The sequence below is a fragment of the Aegilops tauschii genome, chromosome 2, assembly GCF_002575655.3.
Source record: "Aegilops tauschii subsp. strangulata cultivar AL8/78 chromosome 2, Aet v6.0, whole genome shotgun sequence".
Taxonomy (NCBI): Eukaryota; Viridiplantae; Streptophyta; class Magnoliopsida; order Poales; family Poaceae; genus Aegilops; species Aegilops tauschii.
The window spans coordinates 569,139,487-569,160,753 of NC_053036.3; positions in this window are offsets into that span (position 1 = coordinate 569,139,487).

Below are 21,267 nucleotides of genomic sequence, written 5' to 3' on the forward strand. Positions count from 1 at the left end.
AATTCCTGAAATTCAAGTGGTCGCACCATTCCGACCGAGAAGCCACCTGGGAACGCGAGGACCATCTCCGTTCCGAATATCCGGAGTTCTTTCAGTCCTAGATCTCGGGACGAGATCCTCTCGTAGTGGTGGAGTGTTGTAACACCCCAGATGTAACTTTCCATAATTGTAACTCCAACTCTTGCCATTTTCGGCTATGTGTTATGATTTTCCCTTCGTGGTCGGGTTTTGTCTTTCGTTTTGCATTTTGTTCATGTCATGCATCTCATATCATGTCATCATGTGCATCTCATTTGCATACGTGTTCGTCTGATGCATCCGAGCATTTTCCCCGTTGTCCGTTTTGCAATCCGACACTCCCACATGCATCGGCGAGCCCCTCTTGTTTCTTTTCGTGAGCGGGTGTTGAACGCCCTCGGAATGGACCGAGGTTTGCCAAGTGGCCTTGGTATACCACCGGTAGACCAGCTGTCAAGTTTCGTTCCATTTGGAGGTCGTTTGGTGCTCCAACGGTTAACCGAGTAACCGCAAAGTCCTTTTGTGTGTTGCAGCAAAAACCCCTCCAAACTGCCCAAAACCATCTAAGTCACTTCCATGCTCTAGGTCGTTCGATCACGATCATGTGGGCAAAAATCGTGCTCCATTTGGAGTCTCCTAGCTCCCTCTACCTATAAAAATACCTTCCCCCTCCAAAATCTCGGGCAAAACCACCCTAACCCTAGTCCCCTTCCCCTCTCCGCGGCCGGACGCGTCCGCCGCCGCCGGACGAACCAGCGCCGCCGCCCCGCGCCAATCACAGAGCGCCACCTGTCCCTCCACCGCCGCCCGTACGCCCGCGGCCCGCGAGCCCGCGTCTGGCCCACGGAGCCCGCGCGCCTTCCGCCGGCCGCCCGTCGCCGTCTTCGCCGGGGCCTCGCCGGACCCCGACCACCGCTGCCGCCCGCGTCCACGGCACCGCGCCGCCCGCGACCGCCGTGCTCCCCCGCCGGATTCGGTCCCCTCCACCCCGGCGGCTTCCTCCCTCTCCCTCCGGCCGAGCTCCGGCTGCCCCGCAAGCTCCGGCGAGCCTCGAGCCCCGATCCAATCTTGCACGGTTGACTTCTTCCACCTCTCGATTTTCTCTAAGTCTGGAGAATTTTACAATACATGCTCATGTTCATCGCGTCGTAACTCTCTGGATAAAGCTCCGTTTCGTGTGTATAATATGTCTAAATGTTCATCTCGAGATGCTCTTCATTTTGTTCCATTGCACAATGTTCATTTCAGTCCATCTTGACACCCAAATCTCTGGTGCAAGAGTGCTAGTTGCTGTTAACTACTGTTACTTATCAGAACGTGAGGAATTGTTATTTTTGTTTCATTGAACCTGTGCATCTTATGAGTATGAACTCTACATGTGTTTTGATGTATGTCATGCCATCTTTACAGAGGTGTATGCCATGTATTTTTGTGATCTCTGTGGTGACTAGGACAAGCATGCAAACTAGGCTTCGTGATGTTTCTGATTTCAGGGACTTAGTAATTTCACAAAAAGTCTGTAACTGCTATTATTTTGTTGCTATGTATCCATGTGTCTACAGAGAGATCCATGCTCCTTTTGGAGATGTTCAGTAAGGAGATTTTGTAGATATAGTTGCGCTCTATCCTTTCATGCCCTTTTTGCAATTATTGAGTGCCATACAATGACCCAATCTTGCTCTAATTTTGCTATAAAATATTTCTGGCAGATTGGTTACGTGTTATTCAATTTTGCCAAGCTTGTTGTAGTTGATCCTTTCATGAAATGTAATTTCTCTTGCCATGGATAGCTTCATAAGCATGCCATCTTTCTGTAGGTATGCTTGTTTTGTCATGCATTGCTTTGTGATGAGTGCATCAAGCTCACAAAGATGCCCTCATAATGTCTGTTTCTGCCATGCTCTGTTTTCTGCCAAGTCTGAAACCTGTTAACGAAACTTGCTATGTTTACATGGTTCCCATCATATCTTCTAGTCCTTTTTGGCTTATGGTCATTAAGGGACTTTTGTCATATACATTTAGTAGATTACTACCATGTCTTGTTTTGCTATGTTAAGTTCCTGTAGCATGTTTATTTCATGCTCTGAACATTGCTACCTGATGTCTGTTTCTGCCATGTCCAGTAATTTCACCAAGTCTGTGAACCTGTTATCTTTTGCACTTCAGCCATGCTTGTTTGAACCTGTTATGTTGTGATCTAGCCGTAGCTCAGTGTTCATATTTTGTCAAGCATCTCCTGTAGATTACTGTGATATGCTTTGTTGCTATGTTGGAGTGTTGTAGCAGTGTTACTTGATGTATCCTAAGTGCTATCATGCTGTTAATCGCAGATTCGTGTCATTCTTGTTTTGCTTGCCATTTGCAAACCGTGCATCCGTTTCCGGTGATCTTTATATCGATTTCGACCAAAATCATCTCATCTTTCCAGTGGAATACTTGGTTTGCCAAGTTACTGCCTTGTTCATCATTTTTCTTCCGGAGCACGCATATGCATCGCATATCATATCTTACATATCATTCATGTATTGCATCATGTTGCTTGTGCATTTTCTCGTGATTGATTGTGGTTCCGTTGCTTGTGTTCTTGTTTTGGGTAGAGCCGGGAGACGAGTTCGCTTACGAGGAACTTGTCGAGTACGCTTACGAGGATCAAGCTTTCGACAACTCTGAGAACCTTGCAGGCAAGATGACCATACCCTCGAAATCACTTCTATCTTTGCTTTGCTAGTTGTTCGCTCTATTGCCATGCTACGATACCTACCACTTGCTATATCATGCCTCCCATATTGCCATGTAAGCCTCTAACCATCCTTTCCTAGCAAACCGTTGTTTGGCTAAGTTACCGCTTTTGCTCGGCCCTTCTTATAGCGTTGCTAGTTGCAGGTGAAGTTCAAGTTGGTTCCATGTTGGAACATGGATATTTTGGAATATCACAATATCTCTTATTTAATTAATGCATCTATATATTTGGTAAAGGGTGGAAGGCTCGGCCTTATGCCTGGTGTTTTGTTCCACTCTTGCCGCCCTAGTTTCCGTCATACCGGTATTATGTTCCTTGAGTTTGCGTTCCGTACGCGGTTGGGTGATTTATGGGACCCCTTGACAGTTCGCCTTGAATAAAAATCCTCTAGCAAGGCCCAACCTTGGTTTTACCATTTGCCACATAAGCATTTTCCCCCGGGTTTTCGCGAGCCCGAGGGTCATCTTTATTTAAACCCCCGGGCCAGTGCTCCTCTGAGTATTGGTCCAACCTGTCAGTCGCCGGTGGCCACCAGGGGCAACTCTGGGCTCGCCTATCGGAAGCTTGGACAATCCGGTGTGCCCTGAGAACGAGATATGTGCAGCTCCTATCGGGATTTGTCGGCACATTCGGGCGGCTTTGCTGGTCTTGTTTTACCATTGTCGAAATGTCTTGTAAACCAGGATTCCGAGACTGATTGGGTCTTCCTGGGAGAAGGTTTATCCTTCATTGACCGTGAGAGCTTATGATGGGCTAAGTTGGGACACCCCTGCAGGGTATTATCTTTTGAAAGCCGTGCCCGCGGTTATGAGGCAGATGGGAATTTGTTAATGTCTGGTTGTAGAGAACTTGACACTTGACTTAATTAAAATACATCAACTGTGTGTGTAGCCGTGATGGTCTCTTCTTGGCGGAGTCCGGGAAGTGAACACGGTTTCTGGGTTATGTTTGACGTAAGTAGGAGTTCAGGATCACTTCTTGGTCATTACTAGTTGACGACCGTTCCGCTGCTTCTCTTCTCGCTCTCATTTGCGTATGTTAGCCACCATATATGCTTAGTGCCTGCTGCAGCTCCACCTCATTACACCATCCTGTCCTATATGCTTAAATAGTCTTGATCTCGCGGGTGTGAGATTGTTGTGTCCTCGTGACTCACAGATTCTACCAAAACAGTTGCAGGTGCCGACGATGCCAGTGCAGATGACGCAACCGAGCTCAAGTGCGAGTTCGATGAGGAACGTGGTTGTTACTATGTGTCTTTTCCTGATGATCAGTAGTGGAGCCTAGTTGGGACGATCGGGGATCTAGCATTTGGGATTATCTTATTTTCATTTGGATTTGACCGTAGCCGGTCTATATGTGTGGATTTTTGGATGATGTATGAATTATATTTATGTATTGTGTGAAGTGGCGATTGTAAGCCAACTCTCGTTATCCCATTCTTGTTCATTACATGGGATTGTGTGAAGATAACCCTTCTTGCGACAATACCACAATGCGGTTATGCCTCTAAGTCGTGCCTCGACACGTGGGAGATATAGCCGCATCGTGGGCGTTACAAGTTGGTAATCAGAGCCATCCCCGACTTAGGAGCCCCCTGCTTGATCGAATCGCTGGCGTTGTTGAGTCTAGAACAAAAATGCTTTGAGTCTTAGGATTATATATATCGGAGAGTAGGATTCTTTTTACTCCTTTGTCTCTTCGTCGCTCTGGTGAGGACTCCTGACGTAGAAGTTTTGACTCTTCTTTCCTCAAATTTCGCTAAAAAAAATTAGGATCACGCGGGTATCTTAGAATCGTTCTGATGGTTTTGTGACGAGAACATTGTTCTTGGTGCCACCTGACATTTAGGGGTTGTGGCAGTGTCCTGGGGAGTTGAGCTCCGAGGTGTTGTCGTCAAAATTTTATCGTTGCAGTTCTGGAATACCTGAGTTTCGCCGACATCGAAATCTCTTTTATGCAGTTGTTGGTGAGATCACCTCGACGCCACCCAGTACTGGGGCGGGAGTTCGGGAGTATTGCCATAATTCGTATAACGGATGCTTTTCGAAGGTTGAGGTACACGATTTCCGAAGGTTTCTTGGTTATGTGTTGACGGATGGATACAGCTGGATCTAGGGATTGCTAGTGTGGGTGATATATTTTGTGTCCCTTGTATCCCCAACACCAGATTGCATAACCAGAAAGTTTCGGGAGTCTATAAGTGGGAATTCAAGTAGCTCCTAGGATATCTTTCCGACAGACGCATGATATGAGATTGGGGTTCGACGTCTAGTGGTCCGCCTTTCCACGGTTGGTTTTACAGTGGTCTCGTAGTGTCTTAAAGAGTCCTAGGCTATGCCGACTCGGGGACGCTTCGTATGTCATGTGCACTGCCTTGTACATGATTGTGTTGTACGATCGAGCCCGTGTGGGCCCCACCACGAAAACTTCGGACGAAATCTCTATCATATGTTTGTTCCGGCTTATTCTGCAAGCCAATACTTTGTTTTGTTTTGAATTGTGGTATTCGAGTTTCTTCAAAGTCAAATGTTGTTTCCATACCTTTTTCTAAGTGGCTTCTCAACTTAATGGAAGTGTGATGATTTACTATGGAATTCATTCGTTCATCCTCGTTCGAATGTTTATTGTGAAGACTATATGTTGCAATTTCTATCCGTTGATTCAACTTGTCTTTTTGTCTATCAAGATGCTAACGGATGTCACCCTCTTCAGGATGGCTCCGCCAACGCGTCAGAATCCAGAACACAATGAAGGGAGTCAGGCGAACCTTCCGCCACCACCTCCGCCTCCGGAGGCATGGCAAGCTATCATGGCAGCCACCAACGCCAATGCTCAGATGATTCTGCAACTCTTGCAAGAACGCACCCAAGGGCAAGGCAATCAAGGAAATCAAGGCCAAGGCAACAATCAGCCTCACTTCGCTACCCTCAACCAGTTTCTCGCAAATCAGCCCAAGTCTTTCAGCTACTGTGCCGAGGCCACAGATGCCGATGATTGGATCGTGGACATCAACAAGCATTTCGAATGTAGCAATGTCAGGCCTGAGGACTTTGTCAAGTTCGCTTCTTTTCAACTCAAGGATCAAGCTGCCGAGTGGTATCAACAATACAAAGATTCCAGAGGAGGACGTGTGATTACCTGGGATGATTTCTGTCGAGACTTCAAAGCTCACCACATTCCACAAAGTGTTGTTGAGAGCAAGCGTGAGGAGTTCTGCAATCTCAAGCAAGGCAGCATGTCCGTGTATCAATACAATACTCAGTTTCAGAAACTCGCTCGTTTCGCTAAGCAAGACGTTCCTGATGAAAAGAGCATGATCTATCAATTCAGAGGTGGCCTCAGAGAAGATCTGCAATTACCTCTAGTGCTTTTTGAGCCGACCAAGTATGATGATTTCTACAATATGGCACTGAAGCAAGAGGCTGCTCAGCTCAAGTGTGAGGCTTCTAAGAAGAGAGTCAGGGACGGAGTTCAGTCTTCTTCTTCCTCACTAGTGGCTGCTAAGCAACAAAAGTTCTGGTTGCCTCCTCCTCCTCCGTTTCGTCAGCCTTACCAGCAGAAGATCAAAGGTGGCCATGGATCTTCCCACTCTTCCAACTCTGGCTATCAGAACAAGTCTCAGAATCAAGCTCCAAAGTCGAATGCTCCTTATCATCGTCCACTCTCGGAGGTGACTTGCAACAAGTGTCAGCAGAAAGGTCACTATGCTAACAAGTGCTTCAACCAAAGGCGCCTTCCGCCTCCTCCTCCTCCTCCTGTGAGATCTTCCAGCAATGCAGTGGTCAAGCATAATCCCAAGTCAGCAAAGGTGAACATGATGAATGCAGCTCAAGCGGAGGAATCTACTCATGTGATAATGCGTAATCTCTCAGTTAATGATATTCCTGCAAAAGTTCTTTTTGATACTGGTGCATCGCTTTCTTTCATCTCAAGACCATTTGCATCCAAGCATGAGTTGGTTTTTCAAGATTTGCCTAGACCGTTATCAGTTGTCTCTCCGGGTAAATTCATGAACGCAAGCTCCATGGTTCCGGATGTTTCCATCAAGATGGGAAACTATAAATTTCTGTCTTCTCCAATTGTTCTTGGTGACTCGGATACTGATCTAATTCTCGGGATGGACTGGCTCTCTAAGCACAAGGCTCAACTTGATTGTGCTGCCAGGGAAATTCAATTGACACACTCTTCTGAGGATGTTATCATTTATGCCGCTCGTGATGAAACCATTCGGTTGTTTTCTCTCAATGAGAAGGGCGAATTGAATGCTATTTTATGGATTCCAGTCGTTTGTGAGTACCAAGATGTCTTTCCAGAAGAGCTTCCGGGTATGCCTCCCCACCGGCCAGTTGAGTTCGTTATCGATCTAGAGCCTGGCACTGAACCCGTTTGCAAGCGTCCATACAAGCTTGGACCCAAGGAGCTGAAGGAATTAAAGAAACAGCTCGATGAACAAGAGCGTCTGGGTTTGATCAGACCGAGTTCATCTCCATGGGGTTGTGGTGTTCTTTTTGTCCAGAAGAAGGATGGCACGGACCGACTTTGTGTCGACTACCGTCCATTGAACAAGAAGACAATCAAGAACAAGTATCCACTTCCCAACATCAATGAGCTATTCGAGCAACTCAAAGGTGCTAAAGTATTCTCCAAGCTTGACCTTCGAATGGGTTATCATCAGATTCGCATTCGTGAAGAAGATATTCCCAAGACAGCATTCAGAACAAGCTTTGGTTCTTATGAATATACTGTCATGTCTTTCGGCCTTGTCAATGCTCCTCCAACATTCTCTCGGATGATGAATTTCATCTTCAACCCCTATACCAATGGATTCGTCCTGGTGTATCTCGATGATATCTTGGTCTTCTCCAAGAATAAGAAGGATCATGCCAAACATTTGCGATTGGTGCTCGACAAGCTCAGGGAGTATCAATTTTATGCGAAGTTTCCAAATGTGAGTTTTGGCTTGATGAAGTTCCTTACCTTGGTCACATCATCTCTGCCAAGGGCATCACTGTTAATCCCGAGAAGGTGTCCGCAATTGTGAATTGGGAACCTCCTTAGAATGTCAAGCAGCTCCATAGTTTTCTTGGTCTTGCAAGATATTGCCGAAGATTCGTTGAGAATTTCTCTAAGATTGCAAAGCCTCTTTCCAACCTCCTCCAGAAGCATGTGAAGTATGTCTGGTCTCCTGAGTGTGACGTTGCTTTCAACACTCTCAAAGAGAAACTAGTCACAGCTCCTGTATTAACTCCTCCTGACGAATCCAAGCCATTCGAAATTTTCTGTGATGCTTCTCTCCAAGGTCTCGGTGCTGTGTTAATGCAAGAGAGGAAAGTTGTGGCCTATACCTCTCGTCAATTGAAGCCCAACGAAAAGAACTCCCCTACTCACTGTTGGGGATCGTGGCAGAAATTTAAAATTTTCTACGCATCACCAAGATCAATCTATGGAGTCATCTAGCAACGAGAGAGAGGAGTGCATCTACATACCCTTGTTGATCGCGAGCGGAAGCGTTCAAGTGAACGGGGTTGATGGAGTCGTACTCGTCGTGATCCAAATCACCGATGACCGAGCGCCGAACGGACGGCACCTCCGCGTTCAACACACGTAGAGAGCAGCGACGTCTCCTCCTTCTTGATCCAGCAAGGGGAAAGGAGAGGTTGATGGAGATCTAGCAACACGACGGCGTGGTGGTGGAAGTAGCGGGGATCTCAGCAGGGCTTCGCCAAGCTCAGCGAGAGGGAGAGGTGTCACGGGAGGGAGAGGGAGGCGCCAGGGGCTGTGGTGCGGCTTCCCTCCCTCCCCCCTCCTATATATAGGCCTCCTGGGGGGGGCGCCGGCCGTGGGAGATCTGATCTCCAGGGGGGGCGGCGGCCAAGGGGTGGCTTCCACCCAAGCCAAGTGGGGGGGCGCCCCCACCCCTAGGGTTTCCAACCCTAGGCGCAGGGGGAGGCCCAAGGGGGGGCGCACCAGCCCACCAGGGGCTGGTTACCCTCCCACTTCAGCCCATGGGGCCCTCCGGGATAGGTGGCCCCACCCGGTGGACCCCCGGGACCCTTCCGGTGGTCCCGGTACAATACCGGTAACCCCTGAAACTTTCCCGGTGGCCGAAACTGGACTTCCTATATATAATTCTTCACCTCCGGACCATTCCGGAACTCCTCGTGACGTCCGGGATCTCATCCGGGACTCCGAACAACTTTCGGGTTACCGCATACTAATATCTCTACGACCCTAGCGTCATCGAACCTTAAGTGTGTAGACCCTACGGGTTCGGGAGACACGCAGACATGACCGAGACGACTCTCCGGTCAATAACCAACAGCGGGATCTGGATACCCATGTTGGCTCCCACATGTTCCATGATGATCTCATTGGATGAACCACGATGTCGAGGATTCAATCAATCCCGTATACAATTCCCTTTGTCAATCGGTACGTTACTTGCCCGTGATTCGATCGTCGGTATCCCAATGCCTTGTTCAATCTCGTTACCGACAAGTCACTTTACTCCTACCGTAATGCATGATCCCGTGACCAACCACTTGGTCACTTTGAGCTCATTATGATGATGCATTACCGAGTGGGCCCAGAGATACCTCTCCGTCATACGGAGTGACAAATCCCAGTCTCGATCCGTGTCAACCCAACAGACACTTTCAGAGATACCTGTAGTGTACCTTTATAGTCACATAGTTACGTTGTGACGTTTGGTACACCCAAAGCACTCCTACGGCATCCGGGAGTTACACGATCTCATGGTCTAAGGAAATGATACTTGACATTGGAAAAGCTCTAGCAAACGAACTACACGATCTTTGTGCTATGCTTAGGATTGGGTCTTGTCCATCACATCATTCTCCTAATGATGTTATCCTGTTATCAATGACATCCAATGTCCATAGTCAGGAAACCATGACTATCTGCTGATCAACGAGCTAGTCAACTAGAGGCTCACTAGGAACATGTTGTGGTCTATGTATACACACATGTATTATGATTTCCGGATAACACAATTATAGCATGAACAATAGACAATTATCATGAACAAGGAAATATAATAATAACCATTTTATTATTGCCTCTAGGGCATATTTCCAACAGTCTCCCACTTGCACTAGAGTCAATAATCTAGTTACATTGTGATGAATTGAACACCCATAGAGTTCTGGTGTTGATCATGTTTTGCTCTAGGGAGAGGTTTAGTCAACGGATCTGCTACATTCAGGTCCGTATGTACTTTACAAATATCTATGTCTCCATTTTGAACACTTTCACGAATGGAGTTGAAGCGACGCTTGATATGCCTGGTCTTCCTATGAAACCTGGGCTCCTTGGAAAGGGCAATAGCTCTAGTGTTGTCACAGAAAAGAGTCATCGGGCCCGACGCATTGGGAATCACCCCTAGGTCAGTAATGAACTCCTTCATCCAGATTGCTTCTTGCGCTGCCTCTGAGGCCGCCATGTACTCCGCTTCACAAGTAGATCCCGCCACGACGCTTTGCTTGCAACTGCACCAGCTTACTGCCCCTCCATTCAAAATATACACGTATCCGGTTTGTGACTTCGAGTCATCCAGATCTGTGTCGAAGCTAGGGTCGACGTAACCCTTTACGACGAGCTCTTCGTCACCTCCATATACGAGAAACATATCCTTAGTCCTTTTCAGGTACTTCAGGATATTCTTGACCGCTGTCCAGTGTTCCATGCCGGGATTACTTTGGTACCTTCCTACCAAACTTACGGCAAGGTTTACATCAGGTCTGGTACACAGCATGGCATACATAATAGACCCTATGGCCGAGGCATAGGGGATGACACTCATCTTTTCTCTATCTTCTGCCATGGTCGGGCATTGAGCCGTGCTCAATTGCACACCTTGGAATACAGGCAAGAACCCCTTCTTGGACTGATCCATATTGAACTTCTTCAATATCTTGTCAAGGTACGTACTTTGTGAAAGACCAATGAGGCGTCTTGATCTATCTCTATAGATCTTGATGCCTAATATATAAGCAGCTTCTCCAAGGTCCTTCATTGAAAAACACTTATTCAAATAGGCCTTTATACTTTCCAAGAATTCTATATCATTTCCCATCAATAGTATGTCATCCACATATAATAAGAGAAATGCTACAGAGCTCCCACTCACTTTCTTGTAAACACAGGCTTCTCCATAAGTCTGTGTAAACCCAAACGCTTTGATCATCTCATCAAATCGAATGTTCCAACTCCGAGATGCTTGCACCAGCCCATAGATGGAGCGCTGGAGCTTGCATACCTTGTTAGCATTCTTAGGATCGACAAAACCTTCCGGCTGCATCATATACAATTCTTCCTTAAGAAAGCCGTTAAGGAATGCCGTTTTGACGTCCATTTGCCATGTCTCATAATCATAGAATGCGGCAATTGCTAACATGATTCGGACGGACTTCAGCTTCGCTACGGGTGAGAAAGTCTCATCGTAGTCAACCCCTTGAACTTGTCGATAACCCTTAGTGACAAGTCGAGCCTAATAGATGGTCACGTTACCATCCGCGTCTGTCTTCTTCTTAAAGATCCATTAATTTTCTATGGCTCGCCGATCATCGGGAAAGTCAATCAAAGTCCATACTTCGTTTTCATACATGGATCCTATCTCAGATTGCATGGCTTCAAGCCATTTGTTGGAATCCGGGTCCACCATTGCTTCTTCATAGTTCGAAGGTTCGCCGTTGTCTAACAACATGATTTCCATGACAGGGTTGTCGTACCACTCTGGTGCGGAACATGTCCTTGTGGACCTACGAAGTTCAGTAGTAACTTGATCTGAAGCTTCATGATCATCATCATTAACTTCCTCCCCAGTTGGTGCAGGCACCACAGGAACATCTTCCCGCGCTGCGCTACTTTTCGGTTCGGAAGGGGTGACTATCACCTCATCAAGTTCCACTTTCCTCCCACTCACTTCTTTCGAGAGAAACTCTTTCTCCAGAAAGGACCTGTTCTTGGCAACAAAGATTTTGCCTTCGGATCTGAGGTAGAAGGTATACCCAATGGTTTCCTTAGGGTATCCTATGAAGACGCATTTTTCCAACTTGGGTTCGAGCTTTTCAGGTTGAAGTTTCTTGACATAAGCATCGCATCCCCAAACTTTTAGAAACGACAGCTTAGGTTTCTTCCCAAACCATAATTCATACGGTGTCGTCTCAACGGATTTCGACGGAGCCCTATTTAAAGTGAATGCGGCAGTCTCTAAAGCATAGCCCTAAAATGAGAGCGGTAGATCGGTAAGAGACATCATAGATCGCACCATATCCAATAGAGTGCCATTACGACGTTCGGACACACCATTTCGCTGAGGTGTTCCAGGCGGCGTGAGTTGTGAAACTATTCCACATGTCCTTAAGTGTGTGCCAAATTCGTGACTCAAATATTCTCCTCCATGATCTGATCGTAAGAACTTTATTTTCCTGTCACGTTGATTCTCAACCTCACTCTGAAATTCCTTGAACTTTTCAAAGGTTCAGACTTGTGTTTCATTAGGTAGACATACCCATATCTACTCAAGTCATCAGTGAGAGTGAGAACATAACGATAGCCACCGCGAGCCTCAACACTCATTGGACCGCACACATCAGTATGTATGATTTCCAATAAGTTGGTTGCTCGTTCCATTGTTCCGGAGAATGGAGTCTTGGTCATCTTACCCATGAGGCATGGTTCGCACGTGTCAAATGATTCGTAATCAAGAGACTCCAAAAGTCCATCTGCATGGAGCTTCTTCATGCGTTTGACACCAATGTGACCAAGGCGGCAGTGCCACAAGTATGTGGGACTATCGTTATCAACTTTACATCTTTTGGTATTCACACTATGAATATGTGTAACATCACGTTCGAGATTCATTAAGAATAAACCATTGACCAGCGGGGCATGACCATAAAACATATCTCTCATATAAATAGAACAACCATTATTCTCGGATTTAAATGAGTAGCCATCTCGAATTAAATGAGATCCTGATACAATGTTCATGCTCAAAGCTGGCACTAAATAACAATTATTGAGGTTTAAAACTAATCCCGTAGGTAAATGTAGAGGTAGCGTGCCGACGGCGATCACATCGACCTTGGAACCATTCCCGACGCGCATCGTCACCTTGTCCTTCGCCAGTCTCCGCTTATTCCGCAGCTCCTGTTTTGAGTTACAAATATGAGCAACCGCACCGGTATCAAATACCCAGGAGCTACTACGAGTACTGGTAAGGTACACATCAATTACATGTATATCACATATACCTTTGGTGTTGCCGGCCTTCTTGTCCGCTAAGTATTTGGGGCAGTTCCGCTTCCAGTGACCACTTCCCTTGCAATAAAAGCACTCAGTCTCAGGCTTGGGTCCATTCTTTGGCTTCTTCCCGGCAACTGGCTTACCGGGCGCGGCAACTCCCTTGCCGTCCTTCTTGAAGTTCTTCTTACCCTTGCCCTTCTTGAACTTAGTGGTTTTATTCACCATCAACACTTGATGTTCCTTTTTGATCTCCACCTCCGCTGATTTCAGCATTGAATATACCTCAGGAATGGTCTTTTCCATCCCCTGCATATTGAAGTACATCACAAAGCTCTTGTAGCTCGGTGGAAGCGACTGAAGGATTCTGTCAATGACCGCGTCATCCGGGAGATTAACTCCCAGCTGAGTCAAGCGGTTGTGCAACCCAGACATTTTGAGTATGTGCTCACTGACAGAACTGTTTTCCTCCATCTTACAACTGAAGAACTTGTCGGAGACTTCATATCTCTCGACCCGGGCATGAGCTATGAAAACCATTTTCAGCTCTTCGAACATCTCATATGCTCCATGTTTCTCAAAACGCTTTTGGAGCCCCGATTCTAAGCTGTAAAGCATGCCGCACTGAACGAGGGAGTAATCATCAGCACGTGACTGCCAAGCGTTCATAACGTCTTTGTTCTCTGGGATGGGTGCTTCACCTAGCGGTGCTTTTGAGACATAATCTTTCTTGGCAGCTATGAGGATGATCCTCAGGTTCCGGACCCAGTCTGTATAGTTGCTGCCATCATCGTTCAGCTTGGTTTTCTCTAGGAACGCGTTGAAGTTGAGGGCAACATGGGCCATTTGATCTACAAGACATATTGTAAAGATTTTAGACTAAGTTCATGATAATTAAGTTCATCTAATCAAATTATTCAATGAACTCCCACTCAGATAGACATCCCTTTAGTCATCTAAGTGAAACATGATCCGAGTCAACTAGGCCGTGTCCGATCATCACATGAGACGGACTAGTCAACATCGGTGAACATCTTCATGTTGATCGTATTTTCTATACGACTCATGCTCGACCTTTCGGTCTTCCGTGTTCCGAGGCCATGTCTGTACATGCTAGGCTCGTCAAGTCAACCTAAGTGTATTGCGTGTGTAAATCTGGCTTACACCCATTGTATTCGAACGTTAGAATCTATCACACCTGATCATCACGTGGTGCTTCGAAACAACGAACCTTCGCAACGGTGCACTGTTAGGGGGAACACTTTCTTGAAATTATTGCGAGGGATCATCTTATTTAAGCTACCGTCGTTCTAAGCAAATAAGATGTAAAACATGATAAACATCACATGCAATCAAATAGTGACATGATATGGCCAATATCATTTTGCTCCTTTGATCTCCATCTTCGGGGCGCCATGATCATCTTCGTCACCGGCATGACACCATGATCTCCATCATCATGATCTCCATCATCGTGTCTTCATGAACTTGTCACGCCAACGATTACTTCTACTTCTATGGCTAACGTGTTTAGCAATAAAGTAAAGTAATTTACATGGCGTTATTCAATGACACGCAGGTCATACAAAAAATAAAGACAACTCCTATGGCTCCTGCCGGTTGTCATACTCATCGACATGCAAGTCGTGATTCCAATTACAAGAACATGATCAATCTCATACATCACATATATCTCATTCATCACATTCTTTTGGCCATATCACATCACAAGGCATATGCTGCAAAAACAAGTTAGACGTCCTCTAATTGTTGTTGCAAGTTTTTACGTGGCTTCTATAGGTTTCTAGCAAGAACGTTTCTTACCTATGTAAAACCACAACGTGATATGCCAATTTCTATTTACCCTTCATAAGGACCCTTTTCATCGAATCCGTTCCGACTAAAGTGGGAGAGACAGACACCCGCTAGCCACCTTATGCAACTAGTGCATGTCAGTCGATGGAACCTGTCTCATGTAAGCGTACGTGTAAGGTCGGTCCGGGCCGCTTCATCCCACAATGCCGCCGAAACAAGATAAGACTAGTAGTGGCAAGGAAATTGACAACATCTATACCCACAACAAGTTTGTGTTCTACTCCTGCATAGCACCTAAGCATAGGCCTGGCTCATGATGCCACTGTTGGGGATCGTGGCAGAAATTTAAAATTTTCTACGCATCACCAAGATCAATCTATGGAGTCATCTAGCAACAAGAGAGGGAGGAGTGCATCTACATACCCTTGTAGATCGCGAGCGGAAGCGTTCAAGTGAACGGGGTTGATGGAGTCGTACTCGTCGTGATCCAAATCACCGATGACCGAGCGCCGAACGGACGGCACCTCCGCGTTCAACACACGTACGAAGCAGCGAAGTCTCCTCCTTCTTGATCCAGCAAGGGGAAAGGAGAAGTTGATGGAGATCCAGCAGCACGACGGCGTGGTGGTGGAAGTAGCGGGGATCTCGGCAGGGCTTCGCCACGCTCAGCGAGAGGGAGAGGTGTCACGGGAGGGAGAGGGAGGCGCCAGGGGCTGTGGTATGGCTGCCCTCCCTCCCCCCTCCTATATATAGGCCTCCTGGGGGTGCCGGCCCTGGGAGATCTGATCTCCAGGGGGGGCGGCGGCCAAGGGGTGGCTTCCCTCCCAAGCCAAGTGGGGGGCGCCCCCACCCCTAGGGTTTCCAACCCTACGCGCAGGGGGGGGCGCACCAGCCCACCAGGGGCTGGTTCCCCTCCCACTTCAGCCCATGGGGCCCTCCGGGATAGGTGGCCCCACCCGGTGGACCCCCGAGACCCTTCCGGTGGTCCCTGTACAATACCGGTAACCCCCGAAACTTTCCCGGTGGCCGAAACTAGACTTCCTATATATAATTCTTCACCTCCGGACCATTTCGGGACTCCTCGTGACGTCCAGGATCTCATCCGGGACTCCAAACAACTTTTGGGTTACCGCATACTAATATCTCTACAACCCTAGCGTCACCGAACCTTAAGTGTATAGACCCTACGGGTTCGGGAGACACGCAGACATGACCGAGACGACTCTCCGGTCAATAACCAACAGCAGGATCTGGATACCCATGTTGGCTCCCACATGTTCGACGATGATCTCATCGGATGAACCACGATGTTGAGGATTCAATCAATCCCGTATACAATTCCCTTTGTCAATGGTACGTTACTTGCCCGAGATTCGATCGTCGGTATCCCAATACCTTGTTCAATCTCGTTACCGGCAAGTCACATTACTCGTACCGTAATGCATGATCCCGTGACCAACCACTTGGTCACTTTGAGCTCATTATGATGATGCATTACCGAGTTGGCCCAGAGATACCTCTCTGTCATACGGAGTGACAAATCCCAGTCTCGATCCGTGTCAACCCAACAGACACTTTCAGAGATACCTGTAGTGTACCTTTATAGTCACCCAGTTACGTTGTGACGTTTGGTACACCCAAAGCACTCCTAGGCATCCGGGAGTTACACGATCTCATGGTCTAAGGAAATGATACTTGACATTGGAAAAGCTCTAGCAAACGAACTACATGATCTTTGTGCTATGCTTAGGATTGGGTCTTGTCCATCACATCATTCTCCTAATGATGTGATCCCGTTATCAATGACATCCAATGTCCATAGTCAGGAAACCATGACTATCTGCTGATCAACGAGCTAGTCAACTAGAGGCTCACTAGGGACATGTTGTGGTCTATGGATTCACACATGTATTACGATTTCCGGATAACACAATTATAGCATGAACAATAGACAATTGTCATGAACAAGGAAATATAATAATAACCATTTTATTATTGCCTCTAGGGCATATTTTCAACACTCACGATCTTGAGTTGGCGGCAGCTGTCCATGCATTAATAACATGGAGACATCTCTTGTTGGGAATACAAGTGGACATATTCACCGATCACAAGAGTCTCAAGTACATCTTCACTCAGCCCAACCTCAACCTCAGGCAGACTCGATTGGTCGAAATGATTCAAGAGTACAATCCGAGTATTGAATATACTCCAGGCAAAGCCAATGTCATTGCAGATGCTTTGAGCAGGAAGGCTTATTGCAACAGCTTAATTCTCAAGCCATTCCAACCGGATCTTTGTGAAGCTTTTCGCAAGCTGAATCTCCAAGTTGTTCCTCAAGGCTTTCTTGCCAACCTCATAGTCTCTCCTACTTTGGAAGATCAAATTCGTGAGGCACAACTTCTTGATGCCATGGTGAAGAAGGTGAAACGTGGTATCGACAAGGGTCTTTCCAAATACAAGTGCTATCGCGTTGATGACAGAGACACTTTATTCTTCGAGGACCGGATTGTGGTTCCTAAAGGTGATCTAAGGAAAATCATTATGAACAAGGCGCACAATTCTCTTCTTTCCATTCATCCTGGAAGTACGAAGATGTACCATGACCTCAAGCAGTCATATCGGTGGACTCGAATGAAGCGAGAAATCGCTCAATACATGAACGAATGTGATGTCTGTCGAAGAGTGAAAGCAGAAAACCAACGACCAGCTGGTCTCCTCCAACCTCTTGCTATCCCAGAATGGAAGTTTGATCATATCGAAATGGACTTCGTGACTGGATTTCCAAAGTCCAAGCGCGGAAATGATGCTATCTTCGTTGTCATCGACAAGCTTACAAAATTTGCTCATTTCCTTCCAATCAAAGAATCCATCACAGCAGCTCAGTTGGCAGAGCTATACACCTCCAGAATTGTCTCCTTGCACGGCATTCCACAATTGATTTCTTCAGATCGTGGAAGCACCTTCACTTCTAAGTTCTGGGACTCCTTCCAGAAGGCCATGGGCACAAACATTCGCTTCAGCACAGCTTTCCATCCTCAAACTAGTGGCCAAGTCGAGCGAGTCAATCAAATCCTTGAAGATATGCTCAGGGCTTGTGTCATTTCCTTTGGCATGAAATGGGAAGATTGTCTTCCATATGCCGAATTCTCCTACAACAACAGTTTCCAAGCGAGTTCGGGCAAGGCCCCATTCGAGATTCTATATGGCAGAAAGTGCCGTACTCCTCTCAATTGGTCAGAGACTGGTGAACGCCAACTTCTTGGAATTGACTTAATCACAGATGCTGAAGAAATGTGTAAAGTCATTCGTGAAAATCTCAAAGCCGCGCAATCGCGCCAGAAGAGTTACTATGATAGTAAGCACCGTGATGTGGCTTTCGAGATCGGAGACCATGTCTACCTCCGCGTCTCTCCAATGAAAGGCACTCGTCGCTTCGGTATCAAAGGGAAGCTTGCCCCTAGATACGTGGGTCCTTTCAAGATCATGGGCTAAAGAGGCGACCTCGCCTATCAACTCGAGCTTCCTTCGAACTTCGCGAAGGTGCACGACGTGTTCCACGTGTCACAGCTTCGCAAGTGCTTCAAGACTCCTGAGCGCACCATCAACTTCGAAGAGATTGACCTCCAAGAAGATCTGTCTTATCATGAGCACCCCGTTGCTATTCTTGAAGAAACTGAGCGCAAGACTCGCAACAAGTCAATCAAATTCCTGAAATTCAAGTGGTCGCACCATTCCGACCGAGAAGCCACCTGGGAACGCGAGGACCATCTCCGTTCCGAATATCCGGAGTTCTTTCAGTCCTAGATCTCGGGACGAGATCCTCTCGTAGTGGTGGAGTGTTGTAACACCCCGGATGTAAGTTTCCATAATTGTAACTCCAACTCTTGCCATTTTCGGCTATGTGTTATGATTTTCTCTTCGTGGTCGGGTTTTGCCTTTCATTTTTCATTTTGTTCATGTCATGCATCTCATATCATGTCATCATGTGCATCTCATTTGCATACGTGTTCGTCTCATTCCTCCGAGCATTTTCCCCGTTGTCCGTTTTGCAATCCGACACTCCCACATGCACCGGCGCACCCCTCTTGTTTCTATTCGTGAGCGGTTGTTGAACGCCCTCGGAATGGACCGAGGTTTGCCAAGTGGCCTTGGTATACCACCGGTAGGCCACCTGTCAAGTTTCGTTCCATTTGGAGGTCGTTTGGTGCTCCAACGGTTAACCGAGTAACCGCAAAGTCCTTTTGTGTGTTGCAGCAAAACCACCTCCAAACAGCCCAAAACTCATCTAAGTCACTTCCATGCTCTAGGTCGTTCGATCACGATCATGTGGGCAAAAACCGTGCTCCATTTGGAGTCTCCTAGCTCCCTCTACCTATAAAAATACCTACCCCCTCCAAAATCTTGGGCAAAACCACCCTAACCCTAGTCCCCTTCCCCTCTCCGCGGCCGGACGCGTCCGCCGCCGCCGGACAAACCAGCGCCGCCTCCCCGCGCCAATCACAGAGCGCCACGTGTCCCTCCGCCGCCGCCCGTACGCCCGCGGCCCGCGAGCCCGCGTCTGGCCCATGGAGCCCGCGAGCCGCCTCCCGCGCGCCTCGCCGCCGCCGCCGCGCGCCTTCCGTCGGCCGCCCGTCGCCGCCTTCGCCGGGGCCTTGCCGGACCCCGACCACCGCCGCCGCCCGCGTCCACGGCGCCGCGGCGCCCGTGGCCGCCGTGCTCCCCCGCCGGATCCGGTCCCCTCCACCCCAGCGGTTTCCTCCCTCTCCCTCCGGCCGAGCTCCGGCTGCCCCGCAAGCTCCAGCGAGCCTCGAGCCCCGATCCAATCTAGCACGGTTGACTTCTTCCCCCTCCCGATTTTCTCCAAGTCTGGAGAATTTTACAATACATGCTAATGTTCATCGCATCATAACTCTCTGCATATAGCTCCGTTTCGTGCGTATAATATGTCGAAATGTTCGTCACGAGATGCTCTAAATTTTGTTCCATTGCACCATGTTCATTTGAGTCCATCTTGATGCTCAAATCTCTGGTGCAAGAGTGCTAGTTGCTGTTAACTGCTGTTACTTATCAGAACTTGAGGATTTGTTATTTTTGTTTCATTTAATCTGTGCATCTTATGAGTATGAGCTCTACATGTGTTTTGATTTATACCATGCCATATTTACAGAGGTGTATGCCATGTATTTTTGTTATCTCTGTGGTGACTAGCACAAGCATGCAAACTAGGCTTCGTGATGTTTCTGATTTCAGGGACTTAGTAATTTCAGTCTGTAACTGCTGTTATTTTGTTGCTATGTATCCATTTGTCTACAGAGAGATCCATGCTCCTTTTGGAGATGTTCAGTAAGGAGGTTTTGTAGATATAGTTGTGCTCTAACTATTAATGCCCTTTTTTGCAATTATGGATTGCCATAGCATGACTCAATCTTGCTTTACTTTTGCTATAAAATATTTCTGGCAGATTGGTTACGTGTTATTCAATTTTGCCAAGCTTGTTGTAGTTGATCCTTTCATGCAATGTAATTTATCTTCCCATGGATAGCTTCATAAACATTCCATCTTACTGTAGGTATGCTTGTTTTGTCATGCATTGCTTTGTGATGAGTGCATCAAGCTCACAAAGATGCCCTCATAATGTCTGTTTCTGCCATGCTCTGTTTTGTGCCAAGTCTGGAACCTATTAACGAAACTTGCTATGTTTACATGGTTGCCATCATATATTCTGGTCCTTTTTGGCTTATGGTCAGTAAGGGGCTTTTGTCATATGCATTTAGTAGATTACTGCCATGCCTTGTTTTGCCATGTTAAGTTCCTGTAGCATGTTGATTTCCTGCTCTGAACATTGCTACCTGATGTCTGTTTCTTCCATGTCCAGTAATTTCACCAAGTCTGTGAACCTGTTGTCTTTTGCACTTTTGCCATGCTTGTTTGAACCTGTTATGTTGTGATCTATCCGTAGCTCAGTGTTCATCTTTTGTCAAGCATCTCCTGTAGATTACTGTGATATGCTTTGTTGCTATGTTGGAGTGCTGTAGCAGTGTTACTTGATGTATTCTAACTGCTATCATGCTGTTAATCGCAGATTCGTGTCATTCTTGTTTTGCTTGCCATTTGCAAACCGTGCATCCGTTTCCGGTGATCTTTATATCGATTTCGACCAAAATCATCTCATCTTTCCAGTGGCATACTTGATTTGCCAAGTTACTGCCTTGTTCATCATTTTTCTTCCGGAGCACGCATATGCATCGCATATCATTTCATGCATATCATTCATGTATTGCATCATGTTGCTTGTGCATTTTCTCGTGATTGATTGTGGTTCCGTTGCTTGTGTTCTTGTTTTGGGTAGAGCCGGGAGACGAGTTCGCTTACGAGGAACTTGTCGAGTACGCTTACGAGGATCAAGCTTTCGACAACTCTGA